Source organism: Elephas maximus, chromosome 8, assembly GCF_024166365.1.
Source record: "Elephas maximus indicus isolate mEleMax1 chromosome 8, mEleMax1 primary haplotype, whole genome shotgun sequence".
Classification (NCBI taxonomy): domain Eukaryota; kingdom Metazoa; phylum Chordata; class Mammalia; order Proboscidea; family Elephantidae; genus Elephas; species Elephas maximus.
The window spans coordinates 130,886,660-130,904,343 of record NC_064826.1 but is presented as its reverse complement, the minus strand read 5'-3'; positions in this window follow the sequence as shown (position 1 = coordinate 130,904,343).

Here is a 17,684-nt window from a genome sequence, read left to right as displayed (position 1 = left end):
TCACCGGGAGGCAGCGACTGTTTTTGGAGCAGGGAGTGCAGCGTCCCAGCCGGGGAACCTAGATGCTGGGCTTTGGACTGGCAGCGGAGGAAATGACCACGGCTTCTGCAGGCCTGACCGTTGGGGGCAATCTCTACCCAGCCAGCACACATAGGTGACATGCCCCTCTGGAATCTCAGATAAAATAGTCATCCCAAGCAAGATAAGTAACTTTGTCCATATTCCGGGGTGCTACTCTCTCCTGTTTTTCTGAACCCTCCCCTCCCCTTCCCAGGCGGCTTCATTAACATTGGAATTTCCTGAGCCAGAGGGAGAACTGCTCCACGGTTTTTCTTTTCCCTTTTGGTCTTTTCCTAATCCCTTCTCCTGCCTGAGAGAAGCAACCACAAAAAACCCAGGGACAAAAAATCCTCCCCTAATTGGACTAAAAACACAGAACCAGCTCCAGCCAAGCATATGTGATCCACAGTCTCTGGCTTTCATCTCTACAGGGAACAAGGGGCTATTACAATGCAAAGGCATCTCTGATAGGGATCTGACTGCATTTTTTTTTAGCAGATTTACTGGAAAGACAAGTTTCCCAGGTCTGATATCTCTGCGTATTCAACAGAGCCCTCACTGACCCACAACAGGGAACTCATGGCTGAATCTCCCCCCAGACCACCTAGCCTCCTGCCTTAGGGGCTCTAAGGAGGGTGACACCTACCAATCTGGAGAGGTACTTGCATTGGGGGCCTAAGGTACAGCTGCAGAACCCACCCATCAAGATGCTTTAGGAATAAACATACACCTACCTCACTGACACTTGGGGGAAGCCTGTCAGCATCCTGCCCCCCCTGGAGTGTGAACCCCAGCTGCTATCAGAACCTGGTGTACACAACTATCACCACTACTTCTCAAGGTGGATAGGTGATAGGGTGCATCACACACTTGATGACCCAAAATCAGATTCTACTCAAGAATAGTGAATGGACTCAGGCATATAAAGCTGGTAACAGCCCAAACCAGCTGGTAATAGGTCATAAGTAAGTCAAGGGCTACAACAATCAAGACAGCACAATCTAGTAGCCCATCCACATATATTGAAAGAAAACAAAACAAGATAAGACTCAGTGAGCAAATATAAAATAAATCACTACAATATCTTAGAGATGGCTTGGAGACAGCAGTCGATATCAAACCACGTAAAGAAGCAGACCGTGACTGCTTCTACAACCCCCCCAAAAAAGAATCAAAATCTTTCCCAAATGAAGATACAATCCTGGAATTATCAGATACAGAATATAAAAAACTAATTTACAGAATGCTTCAAGACATCAGGGATGACATCAGAAATGAAATAAGGCAATCTGCAGAAAAAGCCAAGGAACACACTGATAAAAGAGTTGAAGAACTCAAAAAGATTATTCAAGAACATAGTGGAAAAATTAAGAAGTTGCAAGAATCTATAGAGAGACAGCATTCAGAAATCCAGAAGATTAAAAATAAAATCACAGAATTAAACAACGCAATAGGAAGTCAGAGGAGCAGACTCGAGCAATTAGAATGCAGACTTGGAAATCTGGAGGACCTGGGAATTGACACCAATATAGCTGAAAAAAAAAATCAGATAAAAGAATTAAAAAAAATGAAGAAACCCTAAGAATCATGTGGGACTCTATCAAGAAGGATAACTTGCGTGTGATTGGAGTCCCAGAACAGGGAGGGAGGACAGAAAACACAGAGAGAATAGCTGAAGAACTCCTGACACAAAACTTCCCTGACATCATGAAAGACAAAAGGATATCTATCCAAGATGCTCATCGAACCCCATTTAAGATTGATCCAAAAAGAAAAACACCAAGACATATTATCATCAAACTTGCCAAAACCAAAGATAAAGAGAAAATTTTAAAAGCAGCCAAGGATAAAAGAAAGGTCTCCTACAAGGGAGGATCAATAACAATAAGCTCAGACTACTCAGCAGAAACCATGCAGGCAAGAAGGGAATGGGATGACATATACAGAGCACTGAAGGAGAAAAACTGCCGGCCAAGGATCGTATATCCAGCAAAACTCTCTCTGAAATATGAAGGCAAAATTAAGATATTTACAGATAAACACAAGCTTAGAGAATTTGCAAAAACCAAACCAAAGATACAAGAAATACTAAAGAAAATTGGTCAGAAAACCAATAATAACAGATACCAGCACAACACAAGGTCACAGAACAGAACATCCTGATATCAACTCAAATAGGGAAATCACAAAAACAAATTAAGATTAATTAAAAAAAAATGCTCAAAACAGGGAATCATTGAAGTCAATATGTAAAAGATCACAATAATCAAAAAAAAAAAAAAATCAAAAAGAGGGACTAAATACAGGTGGCATAGAACTGCCATATGGAGAGGGATACAAGGCAATATAGGACAATGCAACTTAAGTTTTTACTTAGAAAAATAGGGGTAAATATTAAGGTAAGCACAAAGAGGTATAAGAACTCCATAACTCAAAATAAAAACCAAGAAAAACGTAACTACTCAGCAAACATAAAGTCAAATACTATGAAAGTGAGGAACACACAATTTACAAAGAAAAACTTCTCAGCACAAAAATGTAAGTGGAAAATTGAAATTGTCAACAACACACATAAAAAGGCATCAAAATGACAACACTAAACACATACTTATCTATAATTACGCTGAATGTAAATGGACTAAATGCACCAATAAAGAGACGGAGAATCTCAGACTGGATAAAGAAACATGATCCGTCTATATGTTGCCTACAAGAGACACACCTTAGACTTAGAGACACAAACAAACTAAAACTCAAAGGACGGAAAAAAATATATCAAGCAAACAATAAGCAAAAAAGAAGAGGAGTAGCAATATTAATTTCTGACAAAATAGACTTTAAACTTAAATCCACCACAAAGGATAAAGAAGGACACTACATAATGATAAAAGGGACAATTGACCAGGAAGATATAGCCATATTAAATATTTATGCACCCAATGACAGGGCTGCAAGATGCATAAATCAAATTTTAACAACTGAAAAGTGAGATAGACACCTCCACAATTATAGTAGGAGACTTCAACACACCACTTTCGGAGAAGGACAGGACATCCAGTAAGAAGCTCAATAGAGACAAGGAAGACCTACTTACAACAATCAACCAACTTGACCTCATTGATTTATACAGAACTCTCCACCCAACTGCTGCAAAGTATACTTTTTTTTCTAGCACACATGGAACATTCTCTAGAATAGACCACATATTAGGTCATAAAACAAACCTTTGCAGAATCCAAAGCATTGAAATATTACAAAGCATCTTCTCAGACCACAAGGCCATAAAAGTGGAAATTAATAACAGAAAAATTAGGGAAAAGAAATCAAATACTTGGAAACTGAACAATACCCTCCTGAAAAAAGACTGGGTTAAGACATTAAAGAGGGAATAAGGAAATTCATAGAATGCAACGAGAATGAAAATATTTCCTATCAAAACCTCTGGGACACAACAAAAGCAGTGCTCAGAGGTCAATTTATATCAATAAATGCACACATACAAAAAGAAGAAAGAGCCAAAATCAGAGAACTGTCCCGACAACGTGAACAAATAGAAAGTGAGCAACAAAAGAATCCATCAGGCACCGGAAGAAAACAAATAATAAAAATTAGAGCTGAACTAAATGAATTAGAGAACAGAAAAACAATTGAAAGAATTAACAAAGCCAAAAGCTAGTTCTTCGAAAAAATTAACAAAATTGATAAACCATTGGCTAGACTGACTAAAGAAATATAGGAAAGGAAACAAATAACCCGAATAAGAAATGAGATGGGCCACATCACAACAGACCCAACTGAAGTTAAAAGAATCATATCAGATTATTATGAAAAATTGTACTCTAACAAATTTGCAAACCTAGAAGAAATGGATGAATTCCTGGAAAAACACTACCTACCTAAACTAACACAATCAGAAGTAGAACAACTAAGTAGACCCATAACAAAAAAAGAGATTGAAACGGTAAACAGAAACCTCCACCGCAAAAAAGCCCTGGCCCGGATGGCTTTACTGCAGAGTTCTACCAGACTTTCAGAGAAGAGTTAACACCACTACTACTAAAGGTATTTCAAAGCATAGAAAAGGACGGAATACTACCTAATTCATTCTATGAAGCCACCATTTCCCTGATACCAAAACCAGGTAAAGACATCACAAAAAAAGAAAATTACAGACCTTTATCCCTCATGAACACAGATGCAAAAATCCTCAACAAAATTCTAGCCAATAGAATTCAACAACATATCAAAAAATTAATTCACCATGACCAAGTGGGATTTATACCAGGTATGCAAGGCTGGTTTAATAGTAGAAAAACCATTAATGTAATCCACCACATAAATAAAACAAAAGACAAAAACCACATAATCTTATCAATTGATGCAGAAAAGGCATTTGACAAAGTCCAACACCCATTTATGATAAAAACTCTCAGCAAAATAGAAATTGAAGGAAAATTCCTCAACATAATAAAGGGCATCTATACAAAGCCAACAGCCAACATTACTCTAAATGGAGAGAGCCTGAAAGCATTTCCCTTGAGAACGGGAACCAGACAAGGATGCCCTTTATCACCGCTCTTATTCAACTTTGTGCTAGAGGTCCTAGCCAGAGCAATTAGGCTAGACAAGTAAATAAAGGGCATCCGGATTGGCAAGGAGGAAGTAAAATGATCTCTATTTGCAGATGACATGATCTTATACACAGAAAGCCCTAAGGAATCCTACAGACAACTACTGAAACTAATAGAAGAGTGTGGCAGAGTCTCAGGTTATAAGATAAACATACAAAAATCACTTGGATTCCTCTACATCAACAAAAAGAACATTGAAGAGGAAATAACCAAATCAATACCATTCACAGTAGCCCCCAATAAGATAAAATACTTAGGAATAAATCTTACCAAAGACATAAAAGACCTGTACAAAGAAAACTACAAGATACTACCAAAAGAAACTAAAAAGGACTTAGTTAAGTGGAAAAACATACCTTGCTCATGGATAGGAAGACTTAACATAGTAAAAATGTCTATTCTACCAAAAGCCATCTATACACTTCTGATCCAAATTCCAATGTCATTTTTTAATGTGATGGAGAAACAAATCACCAACTTCATATGGAAGGGAAAGAAACCTCGGATAAGCAAAGCATTACTGAAAAAGAAGAACAAAGTGGGAGGCTTCACTCTACCTGATTTCAGAACCTATTGTACAGCCACAGTAGTCAAAACAGCCTGGTACTGGTACAACAACAGACACATAGACCAATGGAACAGAATGGAGAGCCCAGATATAAATCCATCCACATATGAACAGCTGATATTTGACAAAGGCCCAGTGTCAGTTAATTGGGGAAAAGATAGTCTTTTTAACAAATGGTGCTGGCATAACTGGATATCCATTTGCAAAAAAATGAAACAGGACCCATACCTCACACCATGCACAAAAACTAATTCCAAGTGGATCAAAGACCTAAACAGAAAGACTAAAACGATAAAGATCATGGAAGAAAAAGTAGGGACAACCTTAGGAGCCCTAATACAAGGCATAAACAGAATACAAAACATTACCAAAAATGACAAAGAGAAACCAGATAACTGGGAGCTCCTAAAAATCAAACACCTATGCTCATCTAAAGACTTCACCAAAAGAGTAAAAAGACCACCTACAGACTGGGAAAGAATTTTCAGCTATGACATCTCCGACCAGCGCCTGATCTCTAAAATCTATATGATTCTGTTAAAACTCAACCACATAAAGACAAACAACCCAATCAAAAATTGGGCAAAGGATATGAACACGCACTTCACTAAAGAAGATATTCAAGCTGCTGACAGACACATGAGAAAATGCTCTCGATCATTAGCCATTAGAGAAATGCAAACTAAAACTACAATGAGATTCCATCTCACTCCAACAACAACAAAAAAAAAAACCAACAAGGCTGGCATTAATCCAAAAAACACAAAATCATAAATGTTGGAGAGGCTGCGGAGAGATTGGAACTCTCATACACTGCTGGTGGGAATGTAAAATGGTACAACCACTTTGGTAATCCATCTGGTGTTATCTTAAACAGTTAGAAATAGAACTACCATACAACCCAGAAATCCCACTCCTTGGAATATACCCTAGAGATACAAGAGCCTTCACACAAACAGATATATGCACACCCATGTTTATTGCAGCTCTGTTTACAATAGCAAAAAGCTTGACGCAACCAAGGTGTCCATCAAAGGATGAATGGGTAAATAAATTGTGGTATATTCACACAATGGAATAGTACGCATCGATAAAGAACAGTGACGAATGTGTGAAACATTTCATAACATGGAGGAACCTGGAAGGCATTATGCTGAGCGAAATTAGTCAGAGGCAAAAGGACAAATATTGTATAAGACCACTATTATAAGATCTTGAGAAATAGTATAACCTGAGAAGAACACATACTTTTGTGGTTGGGGGGGAGGGAGGGAGGGTGGGAGAGGGTTCTTTACTGATTAGTTAGTAGATAAAAACTGCTTTAGGTGAAGGGAAGGACAATACTCAATACAAGGAAGGTCAGCTCAACTGGACTGGACCAAAAGCAAAGAAGTTTCCGGGATAAACTGAATGCTTCAAAGGTCAGCGGAGCAAGGGCAGGGGTTTGGGGACCATGGTTTAAGGGGACTTCTAAGTCAATTGGCAAAATAATTCTATTATGAAAACATTCTGCATCCCACTTTGAAATGTGGTGTCTGGGGTCTTTAATGCTAACAAGTGGCCATCTAAGATGCATCATTTGGTCTCAAACCACCTGGATGAAAGGAGAATGAAGAACACCAAGGTCACACGATAACTAAGAGCCCAAGAGACAGAAAGGGCCACATGAATCAGAGACCTACATCATCCTGAGACCAGAAGAACTAGTTGGTGCCCAGCCACAACTGATGACTGCCCTGACAGGGAGCACAACAGAGAACCCCTGAGGGAGCAGGAGATCAGTGGGATGCAGACCCCAAATTCTCACAAAAAGACCATTCTTAATGGTCTGACTGAGACTAGAGGAATCCCGGCGGTCATGGTCCTCAAACCTTCTGTTGGCACAGGACAGGAACCATCCCCGAAGAGAACTCATCAGACATGAAAGGGACTGGACAGTGGGTAGGAGAGAGATGCTGATGAAGAGTGAGCTATTTGTATCAGGTGGACACTTGAGACTGTGTTGGCATCTCCTGTCTGGAGGGTGGATGGGAGGACAGAGAGAGTTGGAAGCTGGCAAAATTGTCACGAAAGACTGGAAGGGCTGACTCATCAGGGGGAGAGCAAGTGGGAGTACGGAGTAAGGCGTATATAAACTTATATGCGACAGTTTGACTTGATTCGTAAATGTTCACTTGAAGCTCAATAAAAGTTATTAAAAAAAAAAGAAAAAATTAAATAGACACAAAGAACTGAACTTAGGGATTAAATTGACTTAAATATGACCAAAAATGATATGAGTTTTAAAAATAATGTAGCCATGTAACCAGACACTGGTTTTTGTCCTGGTCTATTAGCTGACAGAAATAAGGCAGACATCCACCATCAATTGCAAGGGAAACAGAAAGTGGGAATTTATTGATTGCGCAAACAAGGAGCAATGTGGGGCGTAGAAGCTGAAAGACCACGAGCTCCCCACCCCAAAGGAGCTAGGAGCTTTTATGTCCTCCAGTTCTCAGGGGGTAAGGATTGGCACCTGAAATCCCCAGCCCTCCAATGCCCAAATCTGGAGATCCACGTGCTGAGGTATATTGCAAAGGAAGTCTGTATTGTGGGACCTTTCACTTTGCAAAGGGAATCGGGTCCTGGAGAATATCTTCCCCTTGGTGATGTTCAGATCCAGAGTCAGGTAAAGACACAGTTCTTTAGGTCCTGTGCATGCGCCAAAGTTCTAGTTTGCACATGTGCAGGGTTCTAGAGCCAAATTCAAACTAGGTGTGGTCAGACCAAATCGCGGTTAGAAGCGGTGGCTTGGCGGGCTGCAACTGGAAGGGCGTGGGACTGCAGTGGACCAGGTGAAACCTCGGCAGAGGCTTCAGTTACATTAAAATACAGTCCTAAGTACAAAATCTGACCTGCTAAGCCAAAAACAAAGAATTTAGAAGAATTTTAAATAAATAGGCAAGTATAGGATATTCTCAAAAATTTGCTGAAAATGATGAAACATTAATTGTAAAAGAATAAATAAGTTTTATAAATCACAGGTAGCAATAAACACATTTCCCAAGATTATCGTTCATTCTTATTCATTCTTATTACTATAGATGCATAAAAAAGCACCCAAAGCTAGTGTCATAAAACAACAAACATTATCCTCAAAGATTCTGTAGTCAGGAATTAGTACAGGGCACAGCAGGGATGATTTATCTCTGCTTCATGATGTCTGGGGCCTCAGCTGGGAAGAGATGAGAGGCGGAAGTCATGCAAATGCCCGGGGGGTGGCATCACCTGGAGGCTTCTTCACTTACACATACAGAGTCTGGGATAGGATGACTAAAGGGCTGGGTTCCACTGGGTCTGTTCACCGGTAGACCTATGTGTGGCCTCTCCCTGTGGCTAAGGCTTCTTGTGTATGAGAGCCAGATTATGTGATGGAGGGTCCCAAGAGCAGCATTTCAAGACAACCAGGTGGAAACTGCATGGTGTTTTATGTTGGAGCCCAGAAGTCACATGGTGGTCATTTCTATCAAACCATATTGGTTGGAGCAGTCATTTGTCCACCCATATTCCAAAAGGAAGGACGTAACCTCTCTATAATAGGACCATCAAAGAATCTGTGACCTTTTTCTAAACCTTGGCAATAATACACAATGTGGAATCCAAAGCTAGAAGCATTAAATAAGATAAAGTGAATTATTTTGTTTCCTACAGAGTATCTTTGACAATGAAGGTATAATTGTTGAGAATTTCCATGTGTTAAAAAATATTGTGTCAAAATACACAATACAAAACAATTTCCCTCTTTCATTTTTCAAATGAAGTCTTCAAAACATAAAAAATCTAATTTCCATGCAAATTAAAGTTAACTTGATGTATTTAATTAAACATTTTACACATTAGGAAAAATATACATTTTCTCTGTGTCAATTGGTAATTTAAAAATTAACGTATGTTAGGCCACAAAGGAAATGTCAATAAATTCTTCAAAGCATAAATTGTGTGAGCCATTACTTCTGCCTCTATGCTCCCTGTAATAAAACTAAAAATAAATAGAAAAAAAAAATATTTAACTGAAATTCAAAAATAATAACACAGCAATTAAAAAAAAAACTTCTTAAATATCGTGTATCAAAGAGGAAATCAAAACTGCAATTACAGGCTCTTTACTAATTAGAGAAAATGACAACAGCACATAGCAAAATGTATGAAATATAGGTAGCCCTGAACTCTGAATAAAATAAGTATACACATATTTTTATACACTTAATTTCTATCCACAGGTATTCTGGAAGGAATGTTTCCATATTAGCATAATTCTATGTCTATCTATCCATACATCTATCTGTCTAACCCTAGCCCTAACCATAACCCTAACACTTTCCTTCAGTTTAGTATTTTTCTGTTTGCATGTTATGTTTGGAACTGCAGTTGCTACTTTGCAAACTCAAGAAGAGTTAAGCTAACAGTCTGAGGATTGCCAATGGAGGAAAGAAAGTACTTACTTTGAATCACTGAATAAACCAGTCTGGAAGAGGCTGCCCTCTCCTGACAGGTACTACATAATCTAATAACTCTTCTTTCTCTCTCAGTCGGATGAGATGGTGCAGCCTGTTATTTGCAGCTGATGTCTCTCTGAATGATACATAGAGTACACATCAAAATATTACCAGTAAGCCCCTTCCCCACCTGGAATCTGTCAGTTGCAAGGATAATGCAAATTCCTACAGAAGGTGCCTGCAGTGGAGTCTGCTCCACTAGTCAGCACTCTACCTGCCTCCCAGCACACCGCATAGCTCAGGTATCTGAAATCAACAGGACAAACCTCCTGAGGGTCAGTCTGGGTCTGTTTACTCCCTCTTCCAGATAGCTATGAGGAATGCTTACTGAGGCAGCTGTACACTAAGAAACAGTTATCTTGAGTGGAGCCTGCACTCACAGCCAATAATCTAGGAGGGGGAGAAGCTCTGAAAGCAACAAGGCAGGCCTCCATGGGGATCCTGTCAGAGCATGACAATCCCTCCCCCACCCAGTAACTGTTGGTTTCTAGGATGTTGTAAACTGCTACAGAAGGCAGTGGAGTCTGCTCCCATAGTTACCACTGTATCTGCCTCCACTTGCACTCCATGGTTCAGGCCTCTGCAACCAACAGGACAGTTCTTCCTGGGGGTCCTTTTGGGTCTGTTTGCTCCCCTACCTTGTTAGCACTGAAGACTGCTGACTAGGGCTGCTGTGTGCTAGGAAGCAGGCATCTTCTGTGGAGATTACACCCAGAGCCAACATACTGTAGGCTCAGGTAGCAACAAGGCAGACCGCCCTGGAGGTCCATTTAGAGTGTTACAACCCCTCCCCTACCCAATAATGGTTGGCTGCTGAACTGATATGAACTCCTACAGAAGGTTCCTTATAGTGGAGCCAGGAGATAGAGACTAAGTAGAGACTGCTCCCCCAACCACCACAGAGCCACTGCAACTCTGAAACCAACAAGAGAGATCTCTCAGGAGTCCTTCTGGGGAGTGCCAGCCCCTCAGCCTCCTGAAACAGGAAAGTCTGCCTAAGTTTCTCCTGAATGACAACTCATATCTAAGCAGCATCCACAGTGCAGGGAATAAAACTTCAGGCAAAACCATAGGGCAACAGCCAGCACTGAAGGAGGCTTGCTGGGTGTGGGTTTTCCAACTGAAAAAGTAATTGCAGAAACAGAGAGGGGAAAGGAGTAGTAACCAGAAAGAGAAGATGGTGGCCCTTGGAGGACATATCAATTAGTGCATGACATCTTGCCTGACTGGTAGTGCCTGCTGGTGTACAGACTGACCGCAGAGTGTTCTCTATTATGTTCGGGAAACATTGAAAGCTGAAAACCAACAGGAGAAAAGTAGAGTGCAAAACTCAAGTTCTAGTAAAAAGCCCAGACTTAATGGCCTGACTAAGACTGGAGGGACCCCAGAGGACATGGCTCCTGAACTCTCTGTTAACCCCAAACTAAAACCATTCCTGAAGCCAACTCTTCAGACAAAGATTAGACTGGACTATAAGACATAAAATGATACTGGTGAGGAGTGTGCTTCTTAGCTTGAGCAGACACATGAGATTATGTGCGCTCCTCCTGTCTGGAGGGAAGATGGGAAGGCAGGGGACCACAGGAGCTGGCTGAATGGACATGGGAAATACAGGGTGGAGAGGAGGAGTGTGCTGTCACATTATAGGGGGAGCATCTAGGGTCACATAACAGTGTGTGTATAAGTTTTTGTATGAGAAACTGACTTGAATTGTAAACTTTCACTTAAAGTACAATAAAAAAAAAGAGAAAGAAAAAAAGAAAAGAAACTTGAAAACAGAGATCTGGAACTTCTGAATCCTAATTAAACCAGGGAGTGAGGAGGAGCTGTCACAAAGAGGGAGAAGAAATGGTAAGCAAAGGGTGAAGTCTATGCCTGCTTAAGAATATTTTGCCGAAAGTAGTGTGGGCAAAAACACTAAATACTGGGGAGAACTTAGAAAGTTAATACTCTTGGAAATTCCAATGCCCTAGCAAAAAAATGACAATCCACACAAAGAAAAGAGAAGCAGTGGCCCATACAAATGAACATGATGAAGTGAGTGAAAGCACATCTATGGAAGACAGAACAATTAAGAGAATGGAAGAATATAACAGCATAAAACTTAACTGGAGAGAGTTAAAGGAAAATGTAGGCAAAGATCTAAAAGAAGTTAGGAAAACAATGCAAGAACAAAATGAGGACCTAAAAAAAGAGATATAAAGAAACCAAACAGAAATATAAAAAAAATATAGCAACTGAAAAAGACAATAACTGAAATGATAAACACGACAGAAGGATTTAACTGCAGATTTAATCAGACAGAATAATCAGCAAACTAAAAAATAAGATAGTCAAAATTACAGAGGCTGAAGAGCAATAGAATGGAGCTCAGGAAGACTGAGCACAAATTAATGGAATCCTGAATGCAGTGAGAGAAAAGCAAATAGTCACATACAAAGGATCTCCATTAAGGTTAAATGCTGATTTTGCCTCAGAAATATTGGGGCCCAAAGGCAATGGAATGATATATTTAAAGTGCCAAAAACAAACAAACAAAATAAAACTGTCAACCAAGAGTACTATACCCAGTGAAACTGTCCTTCAAGAATGACGGTCAAATTGAAACTTTCTCAGATAAACAGAAACTGAGAGACTTCATATCCACCAGACCACTCCTACAAAAATTCTAATGAGAGTTCTGCAGAAGGGAGGGAAAATGATAGAAAATAATTCAAAGTTATACATGAAAAGAAATGTCGCTAGTAAAGAGAACTGCATGTACAAGCATAAGAGCTAGCAATAAGGTATTCATGCTTCATAAATCTAATTGCTTTGTCTGTTATGTTTTTTAATAACAAAAGTACAAAAAGCAAGGATAAAATTATGTTACAATGCACATGAAATATAAAGATATAATTAGTGATAAAAACAACAAAATGGAGGGGGGAGAATGGTTTAGGTATAAAATTTCTTATATTTTACTGAAGTTAAATTGGTACCAGCTTACTGTAACCAAAAAAACCAAACCCATCATTGTTGAGACGATTCTGACTCATAGAGACCCTATAAAACAGAGTAGAACTGTCCCATAGGGTTTCCAAGGAGCAGCTGGTGGATTCAAACTGTTTACCATTTGGTTACCAGCTGAACTCTTAACCACTATGCCACCAAGGATACTATAAATACAAGCTGTTAAATGTAATATTCTTGGTAACCATGAAAAAAAAGATACACAAAAGAAGGGAATCAAAATGGCTCACTACAATAAACCAACAAAACACAAAAGCAAGCAGTAGTAAAGAACAAAGACAAAGAAGGCTTAAGATACACACACAGAGAGATAACAAAATGGCACAAGTAAATCACTTCTTATCAGCAATTACAGTAGATGTAAATGGACTAAATTATGCAATTGAAGGCATGGCTGTGGCAGAATAGATTAAAAAAAAAAAAAAGACCTAATTTTATGCTGTTTACTAGACACACCTTAGACCCAAGGACACAATTAGGTTGAGAATGAAAGGACAGAAAAAAACATTCCATGCAAATAATAATCGAGAGAGCTGGGGTGACAATCTTAGCATCAGACACCATAGACTTTAAGGCAAAATCTGTTAGAAGAGTTAAAAGTGGACATCATATAATGATAAAAGAGTCAATTAATTAAGAAGATTTAACAATCATATATACACCCAACATCAGAGCACCTAACTATATAAAGTGTCACTGATGGTACTGAAGGGAGAAATAGATAGTACTGCAATAATCATTGGAGACTTCCATACATCGCTGTCCATATAAGACAGAACACCTAGAAAGAATATCAACAAGGAAAGAGAGTACCTGAATGATACTATAAAACAGACATACACAGAACACTCCATCCAACAACAGCACAATATACATTCCACTCCAGTGCACATGTATTATTCTCCAGGATATACCAAGTTAGGTCACAAAGCAAGTCTTCATAAATTTTAAAAGATTAAAATAATACAAAGTATACTCCCTGACCACAGCAGAGTGAAGCTAGAAATTAATAACAGAAAAAAAAAAAAAAAGCCTGGAAAGCACACAAACAAATGGAAATTAAACAACACATTATTAAATTAGTGTGTTGGTTAATTTTCACATGTCAAGGAAAAATCAAAAAAGAAATCGCAAATTTCTCAGCATAAAATGAAATCACAACATACCAAAACTTATGGGATGCAGCAAAAGCAGTGCTTAGAGGGAAAATTATAGCAGCAAATGCCTACATGTAAGAAGAAGAAAGATCTCAAATCAACAGTCAAACCTAACAACTCCAGGAACTAGAAATAGAAGAGGAAATTGAGCCTAAACTTAAAAGAAGAAAGGAAATAACACAAATCAGAGCGTAAACAACATAAAAAACACAAAAACAATAGACAGAATCAACAAAACCAGATGTTAGTTCTTTGAAAAATCAATAAAATTGACAAAACTTTAGCTAGGCTGACAAAGAGAAAAGAGGCAAATAACCAAGATAAGAAATTAGAGAGGATGACACAAGAGAAATAAAGAGAATTATGACAGAATATTAAGAACAAGCAACAACCTGGATCATCTAGATGAAATGGAAAAATTCATAGAAGCACACAACCTACGCAAATTGACTCAAGAGGAAATAGAAGTCTCAGCAAACACATAACAAGTGAAGAGATCAAATCAGTGAACAAAAACCTCCCAACGACAACAAAAGTCCTGGACCAGATGGCTTCACTGGGAAATTCTACCAAACATTTAGAAAGAATTGACACCAATCCTGTTTAAACTTTTCCAAAAGATAGAGAAGGAAGGAATACTTTCTAATTCACTTTATAAAGCAAACATTAACACTGATACCAAAACCAAAGACACCACAAGAAAAGAAACTACAGGCCAATATCCCTTATGAATATAAATGCAAAATCCTCAACAAAATACTAGCAAACATAATCCAACAGCGTATTAATAGAGCCATATACATCTATGATCAACTGATTTTTGATAGGGGTGCTAGGTTCATTCGCTGGGGAAAGAAGGCCAAGTGGGATTTATTCCAGTGATGTAGAGATGGATCAACACTAGAATATCAATCAACATAATATAGCACATCAATAGAACAAAAAAAAAGAATGACATGTTCATCTCTATTGACTCAGAAAAGGTATTTGATATAATCAAACACCCTTTCTTGATAAAAACCCTGAAGAATATTGGAAAAGAAGGAAAATTTGTCAACAAGATCAAGGGCATATATGAAAAGCCAACAGCCTATTCAAACTTACTGAAGAAAGACTAAGACTTTTCCCCTTGAAACTGGGAACAAAACAAGGGTGCCCAACTCTCATCACTTCTATTCCATATTGTATTAGAAGTACTAGCCAGAGTAGTAAGACAAGAAAAAGAAATAAAAGGCATGTGGATTGGAAAATAAATAAAGTTATCTCCATTTGCTTTTCCATTCACAGATGAAAAGATCCTATATATAGGAAATCCCAAAGTTTGCAAAAAAACTTCTAGAGCTAATAGAGAAATTTAGCAAAGTTTCAGGTTATGAGGTGAACAAACAAAAATCGTTTGGGTTTCTATACACCAGCAATGGGACTATTCGAACAAGAAATTAGGGAAGCAATTTCATTTACAATTACAAGATGTTTCATGCTCATGGTTTGGAAGACTTAATACGGTTAAGATATCAATACTACTCAAAGCAATCTATACATACAATACAATCCTGATCAAAATTCCCCACAGCCTTCTTTACAGAAATGGAGAAGCCAATCTTCAAATTTGTATGGAATGGCAAGAGGCCTCAAACAGCTAAAACAATGTTGAAAGAAGAACAAAGTAGTAGTAGCTGCTTAAGCTGCTTACATACAACCAAAAACCTCATGGGGTTTGGTTCCTTGATTTGGAAGTTTAGGATCATGGTTTCCTGGTACATCCCAGGTAGTTGGCCTAATAACGTGTTTAGTGCTTCAATTCTACTTCAGAGTTTGTTACGTAGTGTCTGGGATCTTAAAAGCTTTCAAGCAGCCATCCAAGGCACACAACAATTAGTCTCTATTTGCCTGGAGCAACTGAGGAAGAAGGAGAGATAGAAACAGGAGAGGATATGGTACATGTGGCTAATTGCCTCCATGAAAATCTGCCATTTTTGCCATGAGACTAGAACTGGGTGTTGCCCAACTATGATTACTGAATGTTTGATCGAAGATTCTATAGAAGAATCCTGATCTAAAGGAGAAATATGCAGAACAGAATTTCAAATTCTCATATATTCCAGATTTTCTGGGGCCATGAAAGTTGGATGGACCCCTGAAACTATTGCCCTGAGATACTCTTTAAACCTTAAATCAAAAATATCCCCTGAAGTCTTCTAAAAACCAATAGTTTAGCTTAACTAATAAAGAATATCTGCCTTGAACATGGTGCTTTTTCAAGATCTATCTACAAGGGATCAAACTGATAACAGCAACTTCAAAGATTGGATAGGAAAGTTAGGGGGCAGTGAATTTATGTTAATGGAGGAGGAATGACTCAGAAAACTGAGAATGACTGCACCACTCAAAGGATGTAATCAATACCATTGAATTGTACATGTAGAAACGAATTGGTGTAAGTTTTGCTGTGTATTCTCAACAATAAAATAAATTAAATTTTTATAAAAAATATACCAATTGGAACTGATAAGCTATAAAATTCTCTCCTAAAGATTTAATCAGATATTGACAAATATATGTTACTAGATAGCCAAAATTTTGGAAGAAATTGAATATTCAAAAATAGGAAACACACACCCCTGCCTTCTTTACTCTTTCACTGAGGCATCGTGATGGACACTTTCTATCCACACTCTAAAGAACCTGGCTTCCTAAATGAGAGGAGGAGTTTTGTTCGCATCATGGTTAACTTACTAATACATTAAAAAAAAAAAAAATCCATAGGCTGATTACACTACTAGTAATACTGTTACTTTTTTCTGTAATATTAATATGAGAACACCTAATGGCTGAGGTTTGGAATGGGCTTTGAAAGAAAAATGGAAAAAATCCAGTAAAATGGAAAAGTGAAAGTTGTACCTTTAAATTTTTTTTTTTTTTTTTTTGCTTCTTTCACTGTTAGATTTATATAAGGAATTAGAAAAAAAAGGAAGAAAGCTTTACTGTTTTGCAATCAAGTCTTGATCTCCTTTGGAGTAACTTTATTTGAGCATAAAAACAATTATTTTCTTTTAAATATAGATTTTTCTAGGTTTTCCTATATATTCTAGTGTGATTTTATTATATCTAAGGGCCATGTTTCCTCTTTGACCCAACAGAAACAAATTTTCCATTTTATGAAGTCAGCAGGAAACCAGACCCAACTTATAAAAAGTAACTTCACAGGGAGCTTTTCTTAATACTAACTACTGCCACGTGAGAAAATTACACTGTAGTAATCAAAGGCTCTCTTGCAGAGACCAGCTTGTGCCTGGCATCCTGACAGGGCAGTAGAAAATCCCAAATTTGTAGCCAGCAGGTCAGACATGAGGCTGTCATGGAGACCCCCAAGCTCTTATCTGAAGTCTTAAACTGGCTTAGCAGTCTGGAGGACTGTGCCCCTTTACTTATGATATGTGACCTAGCTCCAGGTGGTTGAGCCAGAGGAAGAAATACTGAATGTTCAGTTGATCTGGAAGAGAATTTAATTGCAATTGATCCCTATATGGACATTTAGAATTCATAAGAGAACATAACATAAACATCAACAAGTAATTTTAAATTATACTAATAGCATATAATAAAACAGAAAAAATAATGTCTATAGAATTGAACATACGCAAAACAAAAATAAAACAAACCACCTTACTTTAGTTCTCATCTCCCCCATTAAATACCTAGAAGATCCCAAGAGAATGAC